We start from the raw sequence: 18,982 nt of genomic DNA, 5'->3' as shown, positions 1-18,982 counted from the left end.
ATTCCACCAAGTGGTAGGAAACCAAGGCACCTTTGAAGCCTAGCTTCTGGGATAAACCCATCATCAAAGAGGAAAGAATAAAATAGTGAATGAGAAAAGTAAAACCACCAAAGATCTCAGGAAGAAAACTTTATATGAAAGCCTGAATTATGAGCAGGTAAATCAATAGTAAATTAGTAAATAATAAATAGTAGATAGTAAAATCAACAGGGAAGATGACTAACAAATCTTTGAAAAGATTGCAAACATCCCTCAATAAATATTTCAAGTCAGATTGATCCAAATGAAAAAGAGAACCTTGAGGATGGATGGTAGAAAATTCCATTCAAATCAGAACCTTGATAAAATAATTTTGATGAGAAATAATGGGGAAAAATATTGGCTGGCACAGCTGAAATAATTAGTGGAACAGAAAACTTAAATCCATAGTATAAGATCTTTCAAAAAAATACTGTAAAAGAGAATCAGATTAAAAATACAAATACAAAGGGCGGCTAGGTGGCACAGTAAATAGAGCACTGGCCCTGGAGTCAGGTGGACCTGAGATTAAATTCGGCCTCAGACATTTAACACAAAAACTAGCTGTGTGACCTTGGGTAAGTCATTTAACCCCAATTGCCCTCCAAAAAGCAAAAAATAATTTAAAAAAATAAAAATACACTGAAGTAAAGGAAGAAGAATAGATATCTATATCCAAAAAATGTTAACCTCTTATTCCTTTTTATGTTTCCTAGAGCTACACAGAATAAATAATCTTTCTTCCTCTGGTGTCACATCTTACCCTAGTTTGTTTTGTTTTCTTTTGATCTGTATAATAGGGATAATAATATAACCTACACAAGAGATTTATGTGAGGGTCAAATGAAACAATATTTGTAAAAGGACTTTGAAACCTCACACAGCTATATAATTTTAGGTATTATTAGTATTTTATAATAAATGAATGAAAAATAATTTAAAGTGCTTACTATGCTCCAGGCACCACACTAAGAAAATGGAAAATAGTTCCTGCCCTCAAAGAGCTTATATTTGAATAGAGGAAGCAAAGGGGTATAGGAATGTTAGTCACAGGGGTGCTTTTGTTTGGAAAGTCACAGAGATGATAAAGGGAGTCTCAGGACAATTGATTGTCCTTTGAAGGAATTCTGCGGCAGAAGTGATTGTTGTTCCCACAGTTTAAAGTTGGCAAACTGACATGGCAGTTGAGGGGGAAGGGGAAAGGGTAACTAGGTATCTCAGGTGTGTCTAGAGCATTGGGCCTGGAATTTAAAAAATCAGAGTTAAAATCTGACCTTAGACATTAACTAGCTATGTGACCTTGTGTTTAGCTCAGTTTCCGCAACTGTAAAATGGGGATAATACTACCAGCTATCCCACAGGTTGTTGCAAGATATTTGCAAATCATATGGCAGAGTGCCTGGAACCTATTAGGTGCCATATAAATGTTAGCTGTTGTTGCTGTTTATTACCATTATTATTGTTGTTAAATGAGTGACAGAATGATTGGAAGAACACCAGAGTACCACACAGTAGGTCTGAAGTTACTGTTAATTTTGAATTTAAGTGAAATTAGTGGTAGATGGTGAAGATTTAGAGTGTCTCACTGGAAACTTTATGGCAGAGAGCAGCAGCATGACAGAAAGATAGCTGATGTATGTGAGACCTTTTCTCATCTCTCCAGGAATATATTTTGTATATAGTTGTCTTATAGGCCTGGTGTGATTCTTGTGCTGACTTCTGCATGAAGTAACAAATACAAATAATTTAACATGTAACATGCCCATGCCTGTGCTAAGTACTGGACATATGAAAAGAGAAAGCAAGACATGTCCTATTGCCATGAAGCCCACCATCTAATTGGAGGAACTCACCCATTAAAGGCTCAGTTCTCTTTAGTTTGTGTCAATAGGACTTATAAAAGCACTAAAGTGTGGAAGGCATATAGACAGGTCAAACAGTGAATCCGGAAGCACTGTAGGGTGCAATTGCTGGACAATGGTAAAGCTCAGTGGTTCTCCATCTCATCAGAAGGAATAAAACTAGTGATTATCATCTCTTCAAAGCAGTGTGAGCTGTTGAGCAGCCTGGAGGTTTCTGGGCACCCCTGGTTGGGGAAAGAGACAAAGGGAAGAGAAAGGAGATGACATCCCATAGGTATCTCAACTTCAACATATGCAAAACAGAAATCATGATCTTCCTCTTTATATCTCAATTAAATTCCTCTTCCAAACTTCCTTGTTACTGAGCAAAGTACCACCGTGTTTCCACATGAAACAATTTCAGTTCCTGGAAATAGGTCATTTCTATGATTCCTCTCCCTAGTAACCATGTTCTTCCTCTCAAGCAGATGCTTGTTTGTGGTTTAATATTCTGTTCACTGATAAATTATAAGCTCCCTAGAGACAAGAATGATGAGTGTCCCTCATTTTTTGCAGTAATAAAATGTTGGAGAGATTGCATCATATAGCAGATGTCATTCTGGATCTGGGATCAGATTTAATCCTGCTTCTGAAATTATTAGCTATATCACCATGGCCAAATTTGTTATGTACCCAAACCTCCCATTTCTCTCTAAATCAATCATCTCCAAATTTTTTGAATCATGTAATACATCAATAATATTTTAAAGCATACAGAATAATAGGCATATACATAGATATATAATTTAAATGTATTATGATATTAATAATGATGTACAGTATTGTAAAATATAAAAATTGACATTTTAAAGGATGAAATGACAATTAAGTATTTTATCTCAGAGTCACTAGGGAGCTATTGGAGTTGACTGAGTAGGGGAATGAGATCTGCATTGGGGAAGTTCACTGACAGCCATGTGGAGGATGGATTGGAGAGAGAAGAGACTGAAAGTGGGGAGACTAACAGGGAGCTCATTGCAGTAACCCAAGTCACTAGTGGTTAGATTAACTCAGGTGGTATTTGGGTTAGGGGAGAGAAAAGTATGGAAACAAGAGCTTTGTGGAGTTGGAAAGGGCATGATTTTGAAAATGATTGACTTTGTGGAGGTGAGATAGGCTGGTGCTTCTAGAACAATGATGTTAGGCCTCGACAGAAAAAAAAGGATTTTTGTAATATGGATGTTTTGAGGAAAATGTAATATAATGGAAAAAACTCATTCCTAATAATATTGTGTTACTCCTTTATTCCCACCAAAAAGGTAAGAGGGAAGGGAAGGAGGAGAGAAGGAAGACAAGGAAATAGAGAAAAAGAAGAGGAAAAAGAAGATGTGAAGGGAAAATGGGGAGAATTGTGAGGGCTTGGTTACCAAGCTTTGTTCTATGCTTTGAGACTGCTGTTGAGGGGTGCCCGCTACCTCCAGGAAGTTATCAGGCAGGGTGGAGTAGAAGATTTCTTTAGGAGGTTAAGAATCATTATGGTATTTTGCCTTTCTTAGTTGCAGTAGGTTTTAAAGTGAGTTAAAACTGTCTAGCTATGAAGCCCAGACCATTAGAAGGTTCAGAAGGGTTAGGCTACAGGGTGCTAGAGTGTTTACTAATGGAGTCATTTGGGTATGCTGGCGACAAGCTCAAGATTTGTTGGGGGAGAAGGAAGAACGAGGCCCATTTTCCAACCCTCCCATTGTATGATTACAGGGCAAGGGCTGCCACTCTATGGTCTCTTGGGGCTATTTCATTTCAATCTACAGATGTTTCATTAGCCCAACTATGGAGACCACTATTTAGACTGTAGTTTTTATCTAGTTTGGTAGAAAGATTGGGGAAGGAGCCTGGGTACTATCATAGGTGAACTTTACAAAATATTATCTCATTTGTTGCTCACAACAGCACTAGGAGGTAGGTGTTATTATTCCCTTTTTATAATTGAGGACACTTAGGTAAATAGAGGTAAAGGTCATACAAGTAGTAATAATCTGAGGTAATATTTGATTAGGTCTTCCTCACAATTCAGCTGTGTGATAGCTGGAAGAGGTGTAATTTTCTCAGGTGAAAAAAAATGTGACATTATAAATATCATGCCCTGTATTAAAACTAGTTATTTACAATAGAACCATTGATCTTGGAAGTTATTAAGCTTAGTTTCTGACCCCAAACAAATCCTGGAAACCAGACACTTTTTGAGAAAAATGGTTTTATTCATGCTTTTTTGTTTGTTTTTTCAGGATATTGCTTTCATCGGAATGCTCTCTTTCCTTTGGATTCTCCCTTGTAATCAGAAAAGAAACTAAACAGAACCAATCAGCAAATTGACCACACCTTATGGCACAGACTATTTCACCTCTGTTGTCTCCAACCTGTCTACTAAGGATAGGAAACCATATTTCATTAGCTGGTCTTCAGGATGTAGATGAATTTTCATGATCAGTAGGAATTTAGCTTTCAGTGTTTTTGCTTATGTTGTTTTAGTTATGGGCAATATTATTCTATTGTTCCTTCTTATTTTAATATGCCTCAAGTCCTATATAGGTTTTCACATGCTTCTCTGAATTCCTCTTATTTACCATTTTGGACCCACAGAAATATTCCATTCCATTCCATAGAATCATGTCTTCAACCATTCCCCAATCTATGGGGACCCAATTTGGTTTGAGTTTTTCGCTTTTTTTTTTTTACTACTATAATAACTCTATGGAGGAACAATTTTCATTATTCAACAGCCCTGAACTTAAGTAAATACTTCCTTTTATTGAGACTGAAGTTGGCTTCCCTGTTCAAGGGACTTCCAATTATCTCATCTGCAACTCTGTATTGTCTACAAAATAAAAGCACAAGCTTCTTGGACTACTATTGAAGACTGTCTATAATCTGATAACAGTCAATGTTAAGGGATGTTGTGAGACTACAATGAGATTCTAAATGACTTTGCACTATGTAAATATCAATTATTATTACTGTGGTTTTTCCTGTTCAGTTGTTTCAGTCACGTCTGACTCTGTTACTCCATTTGGAGTTTTCTTAACAAATATCCTGCAGGAGTTCACCATTTCCTTCTCCAGCTCATTTTACAGATGAGAACACTGAAAAAAAATAAACAAACAAACTCAAAATCCAGGGTTAAATGACTCATCAAGGGTAACAGGGCTTTGACATGTCTGTGGCCAGATTTGAATTCAGCAAGATGAGTCTTCCTGACTCTAGGCCTAACACCCTATCTATTGAGCTATGCTGCTCCCCTGTTATTATTGTTGTTGCTATTGTTTACCTATGGTCAGCTGATCAGGCCTCTGATATGCTGAATTCAAACAATGTTTACAGAGAAATACAGGAGTGTACTGGCATATGTTTGGCAATCACATTGCCCCCACCAAAAAAAATGCATATGCACAAATCCTCTTAAGTTTGATCTCCATAATTCACACATTCTTTTTGTTGTTGTTGTTTACTTTTAGTTTCAACATTCATCTCCACAAGATTTTGTGTTACAAATTTTCTCCCTGTCTTTTCCTCAACCATCACCCCAAAATAGTGATCCCACTGAATACTCCTTCCCCCAATATGCTTCCTCTATCTTTCCCCAAACCTCCTCCAACCTCCAATACGGCAAAATGGATCTCTATACCCCAGTGCCTGTATATCTTATTTCCCAGTTTCATGTAAAAATAATAATAATGATTTTTAGGGGCCGCTATGTGGTGCAGTGAATAGAACACCGGCCCTGGAGTCAGGAGGACTTGAGTTCAAATGTGGCCTCGGACACACTTACTAGTCATGTGACTTTGGGCAAATCACTTAACCCCAACTGCTCTCCAAAAAGCAAAATAATAATAATTTTTTTTAAAACATTTGATTTAAAACTTTGATTTCCAGATTCTTTCCCTTCTTCCCTTGTCACCCATCCCTACTGGGAAGATAAGCAGTTCATTATAGGTTGTACATGTATAGTTACACAAAATATTTCTATCATAGATATATTGTGAAAGACTGACTATATTATCCTCCATCCTATCCTGACCCCCACTTATTCTATTTTCTTTTTTGACCCTGTCTTTTTTGAAAAGTGTGTGGTTCTAACTACCCTTCCCCAAAATCTGCCCTCCCTTCTGTAATCCCCCCTCTTATCCCCTTCCCCTCTATTTTCCTGTAGGGTAGGATACCCAAATGAGTGTGTATGTTTTTCCCTCCTTAGGCCAAATTCAATGAGAGTAAGGATGACACATTCCCTTTTGACTCCCTGTTCTTCCCCTCCATTGTAACAGTTTTCTCTTGTCCCTTTTAAATGAGATAATTTACCCTATTCTGTCTCTCCTTATCTCCTCTCATTATATTCCTGTCTCTCCTCTGAATTTTATTTTTTAAATATCATCCCTTCCTCTTCAACTTAACTGTGTCCTCTGTCTATGTATATTGGTACACATATATACACACACTCACATGTGTATTTATAAGCACATATACCCTCCTATCTAAACATATATATATATATATATATATATATATATTCCCTTCAATATCCTCATACAGAAAAAAGTCTCATGAGTTACAATTGTCATTTTTCCATGTAGGAATGTAAATAGTTCAACTTTAATAAGTTTCTTATATTTACCTTCTGTTTACCTTCTCATGCTTCTCTTGCTCCTTGTATTCGAATGTCAAATTTTCTATTCAACTCTGGTTTCTTCATCAAGAATGCTTGAAAATCCTCAATTTCATTGAATGACCATATTTTCCCCTGAAACATTATACTCAGTTTTTCTGGGTAGGTGATTCTTGGTTTTAATCTTAGCTCCTTTAACCCCCAGAATATCATATTCCAAACCCTTTGATCCCTTAATGTAGAAGCTGCTAGATCTTGTGTTATCCTTATTGTGTTTGCACAATAGTAAAATTGTTCCTCCCTGACTGCTTGTAATATTTTCTCCTTGACCTGGAAACTCTGGAATTTGGCTATGATATTCCTAGGCATTTTCTTTTTCAAGAGGTGATCAGTGAATTCTTTCAATTTCTATTTTGCCTTCTGTTTCTAAAATATAAGGGCAATTTTTCTTGAGAATTATCTTGAAGGATGATTTATAGGTTCTTTTCTTTTCTTTTTTTTTTAACTATGGCTTTCAGGTAGTTCAGTAATTTTAAAATTATCTCTTCTGGATCTATTTTCCAGGTCAGTGGTTTTTCCAATGGAATATTTCACATTCTATTTTTTTTCATTTGTTTGCAACTGTTTTATAGTATCTTGATTTCTCATAAAGTCATTAGCTTCCATTTGCTCCATCTAATTCTGAAGGAATTATTCCCTTCAGTGCAGATTTGAAATTCCTTTTCCATCTGGCAAATTTGACTTTTTAAGGCATTCTTCTCCTCACTGGCTTTTTGGGCCTCTTTTGCCATTTATTTAGTCTATTTTTTCAGGTGTTATTTTTTTCAGTCAAGTTGTTGAATCACTTTTCATGATTTTGTTTGGACCAGGAAAGGTAGGGTGATTTGGGGCTAAGTGACTTGCCCAAATCACATGGATATTATGTGTGTATGTGTTTGTATTAAGTGTCTGAAGCTGGATTTGAACTAAACTCCTCCTGACTCCAGGGCTGGTGCTCTATTCTCTGCACCCCCTAGCCACCCCAAAACTGATATTTTCTTTTTTTTTCTTTTTTTGGTGGGGGTGGGGGGAAGCAGGGCAATTGGGGTTAAGAGACTTGCCCAAGGTCACATGGCTAGTAAGTGTTAAGTGTCTAAGGCCAAATTTGAACTCAGTTCCTCCTGGGTCCAAGGCCAGTGCTCTATTCACTGCACCACCCATCCACCCCTCATGATTTTCTTGCATCATTTTCATTTCTCTTCCCAATTTTTCTCCACTTCTCTTACTTGATTTTCAAAATCCTTCTTGATCTCCTCCATGGCCTGCAACCAATTCAAATTTTTCGAATTTTTAGATGCTTTTGGTGCAGGAATTCTGAATTTGTTGTCTTCCTCTGATTACATGCTTTGATCCTTTTTTTCCCCAAAAAAAGTAAGCTAAGGTTTGATTGCTCTGCTTGCTTTGCTTCCATTGCTTGTTTATATTGCCAGTCAATTACTTGACTTTTGTGCTCTTTGCCACAGTAGAACTCTGATTCCAGAGAGGAGAGCTTTGTCCCAAGTTGCTGGGGTTTTTGCAGCTGTGGGAGCTATTAGGGAAGTGCCCTCTCTGCAGCTTCCACAAGTTCTGGCCCATTGGCCACACACCCTAGAACCTCCACCCAACACAGCAATCCAGATCAAAGCAGGTTAAAGCAAGAGCAATTATCCTCTGAATGTTGGCTTGGTCCCCCTACAATCTGTAGGCCAGGAGCTCTGGAAGCAGTCTTTCAGGGAAGCAGCTGCCACAACTCTGTCACCTCTTGCCCTGGGGGAAGGGGTCTGACTGTGCCCTTCTTTTCCAACAGAGTTCCTGACTGACCTTTTGCTTTCTCTTTGGTGTTTATGGGTCGAGGAGTCTGGAAACTGCCACAGCTGCTGGTGATTCAGTCTCCTGAAGTCTGTTCTGGCCCTTGCTGGTTGGGGGCCACCCTGAGGCCAAAACCATGTGCCTCATGGTGACCGCGCTATCTTCCCAGTGCACTGTGATGGACCCTTCCTTTAGGCCTGGCAAGCTTTCTTTAGCGGGAGATGTGTTTCTCTCTGTCACTTTGCAGGTTCTGCAGCTCTAAAATTTGTTTAGAGTCATATTTTATAGGTATTTTAGGCTGTTGTTGGGGGAGCTCATGGAATTTCCTGCTTCTGTGCCACCATCTTGGCTCTGTCCCCCTAATTAACACTTTTTAAAGTCTTGACAGTCTATAAATTAATAAACCAAGTCCTGATTTTTAGGGATTTCTGAAGTGTAAATATTCACACTGAAATTTTAATAAACAGCTCTGGAAAACTGGTTAGAGCTGATTGGAGCAAACCCCTGCCACTGTCATTTTGCACTATTCCTCATTCTGCACTCTTCATTTCAGACATATTGTCCTATTAACTGTTCCCTGAAGTCATCCTTCAGTGGCTCACTTTTGTATGTTTGTGCAACACTGGGAACCATGTCTGAAATGTAACACCTTCTCATATCTGCCTGGTGATAGCCTTCTATTCCTTCAAAGTTTAGTTTAATTCAAAAAATCATCAAATGCATATTAATCATCTACAATGTGCAAAGCAATTTATTAGGCATGAGGTGGGGTTAAAAAATATAAATAACCAATCCTGGCCCTTTAAAGAGGTTGCATTTTACTGAGGGATACAAAATATACACAAGTTAAGGAAATAGAAAATATACTAATGGCTATTATAGTGTATAAAATACTTATTATTCTAATTAATTAATATAACTATTATTATATATCTAAAAGACCACTGTTTATACTGTAACCATGGAGTTTTTATCTAGTTTAGCAGAGAGTTTGATGAAGGGAGTCTTAACAATAATGGTACTAGTTAGCATTTATTTTGCATTTATTTTATTCCAAGCACTGTGGGACACTGTGTGTGTTTCACAAATACTATTATCTCATTTAATCCTTACAATAGCCATGTGACACCAATGCTATTCTTACCTACATTTTATAGATGAGGAAACTCAGGCAAACCGAATTTAAGTGACTTACCTGAAATTACATAGCTATTAAGAGTCTAACTCAGATCTTCCAAACTCTAGGACCAGCACCCCACCTACTAAAGACACTTCACTGACCCTTTTTACAAAACAAGTAATTTCAAAAGGTAAGAGGGTACTATCAATTACAGGGGTGTAGTGGCAACCACACTGGCATACCCAGGATGGCTGTTAGAACAGGTTCTTTGATCTGCTTTACTAGTAAAGATAGCTGTTCAAGGAGTCAACAATCTTTTTAAATTACATTCATTAGTTCAGAGGAAAAGTCAGCACCCTGAACTTCCAAGAAAATCCAACCTATTTTAGAACCAGAGGGCATCACAACCCTCCTGAATCAGTGCCTATTTAGAAATTAACAAACTGTATGAAAGCCTTCCTACAAGCAAGCCTCCTCTAAGCAAGCATCCCTTAATGGGCTACATGTGGGGCCTATTAATGGAAGGGGAAGATCTTATATTCCATTAACATTACAAGGGGCAAGGAAAAACCTCTAGTAGCAGATAACACCTCATTTATGTCTTGGAGGCAGCTATGGAGTCCAAGGTGTGAGGACTTCAATAGAAGATACACTGTGCAAAATGTGCAGAGAAGGGATGTGGAATGTCATGCAGGAGGTATGAGTAGTAATCCAGTTTGACCAGATCAGAAAAGAAATAAGGGAAATAATGATAAAAAATAGATTTAGTAGAGTGGATGATATCCAGATTGTGGAGGATCTTAAAAATTAGATTGAGAAAAAATTTTTTTCTTTTCTTTTTTTTTAATTAAAACTATCTTTTACTTTTCTACATTCACTTCCATGAATTTTAAATTTTCTCCCCAAAGTACTGAGTTTGAATACAGATTGAAGGAAACTACCTGATTTTTTTCTTTTTCTTATTTGGTTTTGTTTCCTCTTTCCCATTGTTCATTCCATCTAATACAATCCTTCTTTATAACCTGACTAATATCTAATGTGAAAGTATTTGCAGACCCTATTACTTGATTGTATGCCATCATGGTAGGGGAGGGGAGGGAGCGAGAGAAAATTTGAAACTCAAGGGATTGTGGAATTGAATCTTGTAAACTAAAAGTAAACAAACAAATCAATAAAGACCAAAAAATTAAAAAAAATAAATTTTATTACCTTCCCCCTCTCCCCCCATGATAGCATGCAATATGATATGGCTCTACATATACCTTTCTATTAAACATATTTTCACATTAGTCATTTTGCATAGGATAATTATAATGAATGGGAAAGACCATGAGAAAGAAAAAAAAAAAGACCATAGTCTGCTTAGCTTTGCATTCCAACTCCATAGTTATTTCTCTGATGATGGCATTTACTATAATGAGTCCTTTGGAATTGTTTTAGGTCCTTGAATTGTTGAGATGGGCTAAGTGCATAAAAATCAGTCATTTCAGAATGTGGCTGTTTCTGTGAACAATGTTTTCCCAATTCTGCTCACTGCACTCAACATCAGTTCATATAAGTCTTTGAAGAATTTTCTGAAGTCTGTCTGTTCATCATTTCTTATAGCACAATAGCATTCCATTACCTTCATATACCACAACTTGTTCAGTCATTTCCCAACTGATGGGCATCCCCTCAATTTCCAGTTCTTGGCCACCGCAAAAAGAACTGCTATAAATATTTTTGTACACATGGGTCCTTTTCCCATTTTTATGATCTCTTTGGGATACAGCCTTACAAGTGGTATAGCTGGGCCAAAGGGTATGCACATTTTTTATAGCTGTTTTGGCATAGTTCCAAATTGCTGTCCAGAATCATTGGATTAGCTCAAAAGCTCCACCAACAATGAATCTGTGTTCCAACATTCCCACATCCTCTCCAACATTTATTATTTTCCTTTTTTGTCATGTTAGTCAAATTAGGTATGATGTGGTACCTCAGAGTTGTTGTGATTTGCATCTCTCTAATCAGAAGTGATTTAGAACATTTTTTCATATGACTATAAATAGCTTTAATTTCTTCCTCTGCAAATTGACTGTTCATACCCTTGCACCATTTATCCATTGGGGAATGACTTGTTTTCTTGTAAATTTGACCCAGATATTTATATATTTTAGAAAGGATAACTTTATCAGAGATACTAGTTATAAATATCTTTTCCTAGTTTTCTGCTTCCCTCCTAATTTTGCTTGCATTGACTTTGTTCAAAAATGTTTCTATTTGATGTAATAAAAATTATTTGTTTTGCACCTCATAATGTTCTCTATCTTTTGTTTGGTCATAACTTCCTCCATTCTCCATAAATATGACAGATAAATTATTTCTTGATACCCTAATTTGTTTATAGTATCAGCCTTTATACCAAAATCATGTACCCATTTGTATGAGAAAATATTTTCTGAGAATTGCTCAAAGCCTTCATGGAGCCTTTACTGATATTCTATGACTGTAAATATTCTCTCCTTCATCTCATATTTTTCTTTTATGTTTTGATTGAATATTTTATTTTCCCCAGTTACTGGTAAAAATAATTTTTAGCCCTGAAGTCAGGAGGACCTGAGTTCAAATCTGGCCTCAGACACTTAACACACACATACATACACACACACAAATTAGCAATGTGACCTTGGGCAAGTCACTTAACCCCAATTGCCCTGCCTTCCCCCTCCAAAAAGTAAATAAGTAATTTTTTAAAATAATAATTTTAGCATTTGTTTTTAAAACTTTGAATTCCAAATTATCTTCCTTCTTCTCTCCCCACCTTACCCTCATTGAGAAGGCAAGCAATTTGATATAGATTATATGTGTGTAACCATGCAAAATATTTCCATTATAGTCATGTTGTGAAAGAAAACATAAACCAAGAAAAGAAAAAGAAAAAATTCAAAAAATAAAAAAAATGCTTCAATTTATATTGAGTTCTTTATCTGGGGATGGATAGCATTTTTCATCATAAGTCCTTCATAACAGTTTTGGATCATGGTTAGTTATGAGAATAGCTAAGTCCTTCACAGCTGGTCATATTTCTTTTTTTTTTTGGAGGGGGAGGGCAGGGCAGTTGGGGTTAAGTGACTTGCCCAAGGTCACACAGCTAGTTTTGTGTTAAGTGTCTGAGCCCGGATTTGAACTCAGGTCCTCCTTACTCCAGGTCCGGTGCTTTATTCACTGCTCCACCTAGTTGCCTCAGCTGGTCATGTTTCAATATTGTTGTTACCTTATACACAGTACATTTCACTTTGTATTGGCTGATACAGGTCTCTCCAGGTTTTTCTGAGAGCATTCTGCTCATCATTTCTTATAGCACAATAGTATTCCATCAAATCACATACTATAATGTGTTCAGCCAGTCCCCAATTGATGGTCATCCCCTCAATTTCTAATTCTTTGCTCTCAGAAAAGTGCTGCTATAAATATTTTTTGTACATATAAGTCTCTTTCCTTTTTAAACTCTCTTTTGAGATATAGAGCTAGAAAGGGTATCGTTTCATATTCCTTTTGGTATAGTTCCAAATTGCTCTATAGAATGGCTGAATCAGCTCACAAACCCAACAACAATGCATTAATATCTCTACCATTTGTCTGATTTTCCTTTTCTGTCATATTAGCAACCTAATAGGTATGACGTAGTATCTCATAATTGTTTTAATTTTCATTTCTCCACTCAATAGTGAGTTAGAGGATTTTTCTATATGGCCACACATAGCTTTGATTACAAAATCTGAAAATTGTCCCTATTTTTATCATTTATCAATTGAAGAATGGCTCCTTTTTTTTTTAAATTTGACTCAGTTCCCTACATGTTTGAGAAATGAGGCTTTTGTCAGAGAAACAAGCTTCAATCTTTTTTTCATAGTTACTATTGCTAAGTTTATTTGCCTCCATCCTATCCCACCCCTGCCATTTATTCTATTCTCTCCCCTTTCACATTTTCCCTCCTCAGAAGTGTTTTGCTTCTGACTACCACTTCCCCCAATCTCTCCTCCATTCTATCACCACTCCCTTTTCTTCAATTCCCTACCTCTCCTTCTTTCCCACAAGATAGGGTCCTACACCAAATTGAGGGTGTATATTTTCCCCTCTTTGTACCAATTCTCATGAGAGTAAGGTTCACTCACTTTCCCTCCCCTCCACCCTCTTATCCTCTGCTCTAAAACTTTTTATTACCTCTTCTAAGTGAGATAATTTACCCAATTCTACCTCTCCCCTTCTCTTTCTCCAAGTACATTAATCTCTCACACTTATTTTGATTTAACTCACACCTGTATCTTCTCTCTCTATATATTCCTTCTAACTACCCTATGAGAAAGGTCTTATAAGTTACAAATATAATCTTCCCATGTAGGAATGCAAATGGTTTAAACTTATTAAACCCCTTATTATTTCCCTTTCCTATTTATCTTTTTATGCTTCTTTTGGGTCTTGTATTTGAAAGTCAAATTTTATATTCAGCTTTGGTCTTTTTATCAAGAATGCTTGAAAGCTCTCTATTCCATTTTTTATTTTTACCCCTGAAGGATTATACTCAGTTTTGCTGGGTAGGTGATTCTTTGTAATCCTAGCTCCTTTGCCCAGTGAAATATAATATTTCAATCCCTCTTGTCCTTTAATGTGTTCCCACCCTTGAGGTTCAGGGGCAGCTGGGCCTTACCTCTCCAGGTACTTCTGTGCACATCAGGATATGGCCAGCCACATTCTCCAAGAATGGAGTCAGGAGCCAGGAGAGTCAAAGAGTAGCAAGACTTTATTCAGCAGCTTCTTTTGCAATTGCATCCTAACTCCTCACTCCTCTTTGATCTTCCCTACTTTTATCCCCCTTTTGCCCCCATTCTACTGAGACAGAAGTTGCCATGGCGCCAAGTCTGAGTTAAACCCAAGGCCACAAGTTGAGAGGTAACAGAGCTCTTGTCCTGGAACAGAGCATATCTCACAGAAAGTCTAAGTCTCCTACACAGTGGTTGCATCAAGGTTGGCATGTACTTTATCACTGCAGAGTCAGTATGTGCCGGGTTTCATGCCTCCAGGGGAACTGCACATAACCCCCCTAACATTAATGTAGATAACAACTCGTGTTATCCTGTTGAAAATTGTTTCTTCTTGACTGCTTGCAATATTTTCTCCTTGACTTGGGAACTCTGGAATTTAGTTATTATATTCCTGACAGTTTTCATTTTTGAGGTCTTTCATGAGATGATCAGTGGATTCTTTCAATTTCTATTTTAGCATCTGACTGTAGATCTTTGGAAGAGTTTTGTTGATAATTTCTTGAAAGATCATGGCTAGGCTCTTTTTTTTTTTATCAAGGCTTTCAGTAGACTGATAATTTTTTTTTAATTCCCTCCTAGATCTATTTTCCAGGTCAGTTGATTTTCAAAGGAGATATTTCATGTTGTATTCTATTTTTTAAATTCTTTTGGTTTTGTTTTATTGTTTCTTGATTTCCCATAAAGTCACTGATTTTCATTTGCTCCATTCCAATTTTTAAAGAATTATTTAATTTTAATTTTTATTATCATTCAATATTTAAAGAATTATTGAGTTTGGGACCTCCTTTTCCATTGACCAATTCTACTTTTAAAGGCATTGTTTTCCTCATTGGTTTTTGGACCTCTTTTGTGTGTAGTCTAGTCTGGTTTTTTTTAAGATTTATTTTTCTTCAGTATTTTTTGTGTGTCCTTTACCAAACTGATTACTTATTTTCCATGATTTCCTTGTATCACTCTTCATTTCTCTTTCCAATTTTTTCTGTCTCTCGTACTTGATTTTCAAACTCCTTTTTGAGCTCTTCCATGGCTTGAGACTGATTCATATTCTTCTTGGAGGCTTTGGATGTAGAAATTTTTACTTTTTGTCTTCTGAGTATGTGTTTTGATCTTTCTTGTCTACTTTCAGTAAAGTTTTTTTTTCCCCATTGTTTGCTCATTTTCCCAGGCTATTATCTGACTTTCAGTTGTTTGTTAAAATAAGGCTCTGCTTCCAGAGTGGATGGCACACTGTCCTAAGCTTTAGAAATTATGTACAGCTATTTTCAGAAATGCTTCTTTGGACCTGTAAATTATTAATTCTTCAAAGGTGATGATTCTATGGAGGGGTGAATTTATTATTTATGGCCTCTGCTCTTGACTGTGAGTGATCACATGCACTCTTTTCTGTCCTGGAACTTTGAGGAGGGCCTTCCCTCCAGCATGGCTGCAATCTCTGCGATGCTGTGCTCTTCCTCACCCTGGGAACTGCCACCCAGGACTGTGACCTGGATCCAATCATGGGTAAAGGAACAGAGGCCTGGTTCAGTGCTAGTAAAAAGACTCCTGCAATCTCCTTCTGAACAATTTTTTGACCCCTTTACCATCTGTGGGCCAAGAGCTCTGGAAGCAGTTGCTGCCACTGCCACTGCAATTCAGTGACTCCCAAATCCTGCTCCTGTTTTGTTGAGGCCTGGGCTCTGCTGGCACAGCCTGTGCTGTACAGTGATACACTCTCACCCAGCTGTAACAGACATTTTTTGACAACCTTCTTAGTTGTCTTGGGCAAGAAAATTGTTTTATGACATCTTTTTTTTGTGAGTTCTGCAACCCTAGAATTCATTTAGAGATATTATTTAAAGGTATTTTGAAGGGTTTGGGGAGAGTTAAGGCAAGTCCCAGTCTTTACTCTGCCATCTCAGCTCCACCTCTCAATTTTATTGTTGCTGTTTTTTCCCCAGAAGACTTGGCTTCATCTAACCTTTGTCCCTGTCACACATGGCCTTGTATTATACACATCTGTAGACATATCACGTTCAATTATGATGATCTTTTCCCTGAGTAAGATAAGAAAGTGACCACAGGTTCAGAAAAACTAGACCAGAAGAATGAAAGCTCTTTTCAATCTTACCAAACTAGAACATTCATGCATATTCTAGACTATAAGCTTCCCGGTGCAAAGATTTTTCCATAATTTATCTTTGTATTCCTCGTGGTGAGTAAAGTACTTGGCAAAAAATTGATTCATAATAAATGTTTGTGGGACTGATTTGAATTGAGAATTGAATGTGGTGGTTTTCACATTGTTCATCTCATTGTTATGTTGTCTCAGTTTAACAATATCATAATATCACTAGACAAATGCATTTTCAAACACCACAATGGAATCAACAAAGCTTTCAGCATAAATTCTTTAAAAAAATCCAACTTCCAATTTAATTTCCAATTTAAACTCAGAAACTCCCAATTTAAAAATTCAACTATATAGAATTTGATGTGTCATCATTCAGAGGATTACTTAGGTACCTGAGGTATGCACATATTGCAGTAGAGTATCTCAAAATATGCTTGTATGCTCTGCAAAAATAGTTTTATTTGTGATTTGATCGTAGAATAAAATATAAGATGCTGTTGTGTGAATGGGCTTATTTCTTACAAAATATTAGCCTTGTTATTACCCTTGAGAAGAAATATTTTCTTATAGTCCCATGGACTTATATAATAATAGACATTAATTGACCTATTTGGAGAAGATCTTCACAGAGACAGTTGTGTACACAAATGTCAGGGTCCTATGAACACTGACTACTAGAGGTCCAATAACCTCTGACAGGAATATTGTAGAAAATAGGGAAGTCCTCATAGCATGTTGCCAAGGTTTTTGCAGTTACTGAATTTGTAATATCAGGTCACAAATTCAATTAAACACATATTTAGTGTCTACTGTGTTGGAGGGACAGCATTATTCTAAATAATGGAGATAAAAAGACAAAAATAAATTAATCCCTTTCTCATGAAGCATATTTTTCTACTAAATAATTCCGTGCATATATTGATAAATATAATACAAGGTAACAAGAGGAAAGAGACAGATTAGTGTGATCAGGAATAGTATCTCAAGGGAAGATGGTGTCTAAGCTGAAAATAAAAGGAAGATAAATATTCTATAGAGCCCAGATGAAGAAGGAATGCATTACTGTAGTGAGTGATGAACTATCAGGTATAGGGAATATTAAGAAGGTCAACTTGGTTATAATTTAGAGGGTTTAATAGGAAATAATGTAGGGAAAAATGTTAGTAAATGTAGATTGGAACTAGATAGAAGAAGGCCTTGAATATACAGTTAAGAGTTTAGATTTTATCCTAGTTGAAATAAGGATGTATTTTTTCAAGGAGTAATGTAGTCAAGCCTATGCTTTATGAATAGTATTTGTGTTGCTTTGTTGAGGATAGTTAATAGTGAGGTGTTCTATTCCTATAGTCCAGGTGACAAGGGATAAGGGTCTAAATCAACAAAATGGTTATGTGATTAGGGAGAAAGAGGTACATGTTAAAGTTCTTGTACCTCCTGACAGGATATGAGGGTGAGATGGGTGAAATGGAAGGAGTCAACATGATACTTAGTTTATGAAGGTAAATATTAGAAAAATAGTTGTACTTTCAAAAGAGAGAAAAGTGTGCAGACAGTGAGGATGTGGAGGAGAATTCATGAATTCTTTTTAGGATATGCTGCATTTGAGACAATGACAGGATATTCAGGCAGAGATGTCTAGCATGCAGTTAGAAATATAGGATTTAATTTCAGAAGAGAGTTCATAATTGAATATATTGATTTGGGTGTCATCCTCATAGGGTTGACACTTTCACCAAAAGTATCAGATGAAATCTCCATTAATTCAGATTTCAAAATCAGGTCTAGAAGGCAGGAGAGAAAAATCTAACATGGAAGAGTAGATAGACAAGAAGATAAAGAACCAGGAATGAACATAACATGGAAGTGAAGAAAGGGTGGAATATCTCATGGAAGAGAATGGTCAACAGGGACAAGGTGAGGATAAGATGTGGGAAAAAAAAGAATGAAGTATAAGCAAATTCCGTTTACTGATTGAGATATTAATACCTTTTTAGAGTATAATTTTATTTGTGATAAGGTAGGCATCAAGACTGGGAAAAGCTAAGAAATGAGTAGCTGGTAAGGAAATGAGGCAGTAATTGTTAACTGCATTTTTTAGAGTGCAGTAGTAAAAGGCAGGACAGATTTGGGGTAGTAGTTTGGCAAGACCAATGAACAGTTGCTCTTTTATGTTGTTTGTTTGTTTGCTTTTCAGCTAGGTGAGACTTGATTTTATTTGTAGGCAGTGGAGAAGAAATTATTAGGTAGTGAGAAATTGAAGATGGGAGATTAGGGATATGATTAATAAACTGAGCTTCCAGAGGGAACAGTAGGAGATGGGATTAAGGGCAGAAGTAAAGGAATTAGACTTGTCAAGGTAAAGGGTATCTCTTTTTCAGAGACTAAACTAAAGGAAAAAACATGGAGGAGGTTTAGAAGTGTAGAATATGGGTTTAAGGAATTTTATAATTGGATAATATTAATTGGTAATGTAAAGTAGTAGGTAAGGTTATTTACTGTGAGAGGAGCATGGTAACATTAAGGATTTTAGGAAAGAAGAGATGACTTGGAGCAACTACTGTGTTAAGAGTGGAGAGAGAGAGAGAGAGAGAGAGAGAGAGAGAGAGAGAG

The sequence above is a fragment of the Petaurus breviceps genome, unplaced genomic scaffold (assembly GCF_028583685.1).
Source record: "Petaurus breviceps papuanus isolate PSGF00001 unplaced genomic scaffold, PetGlider_PUasm1.0 90879, whole genome shotgun sequence".
NCBI lineage: Eukaryota > Metazoa > Chordata > Mammalia > Diprotodontia > Petauridae > Petaurus > Petaurus breviceps.
The sequence above is the reverse complement of the archived record's forward strand: the minus strand, read 5'-3'. Positions refer to the sequence as shown.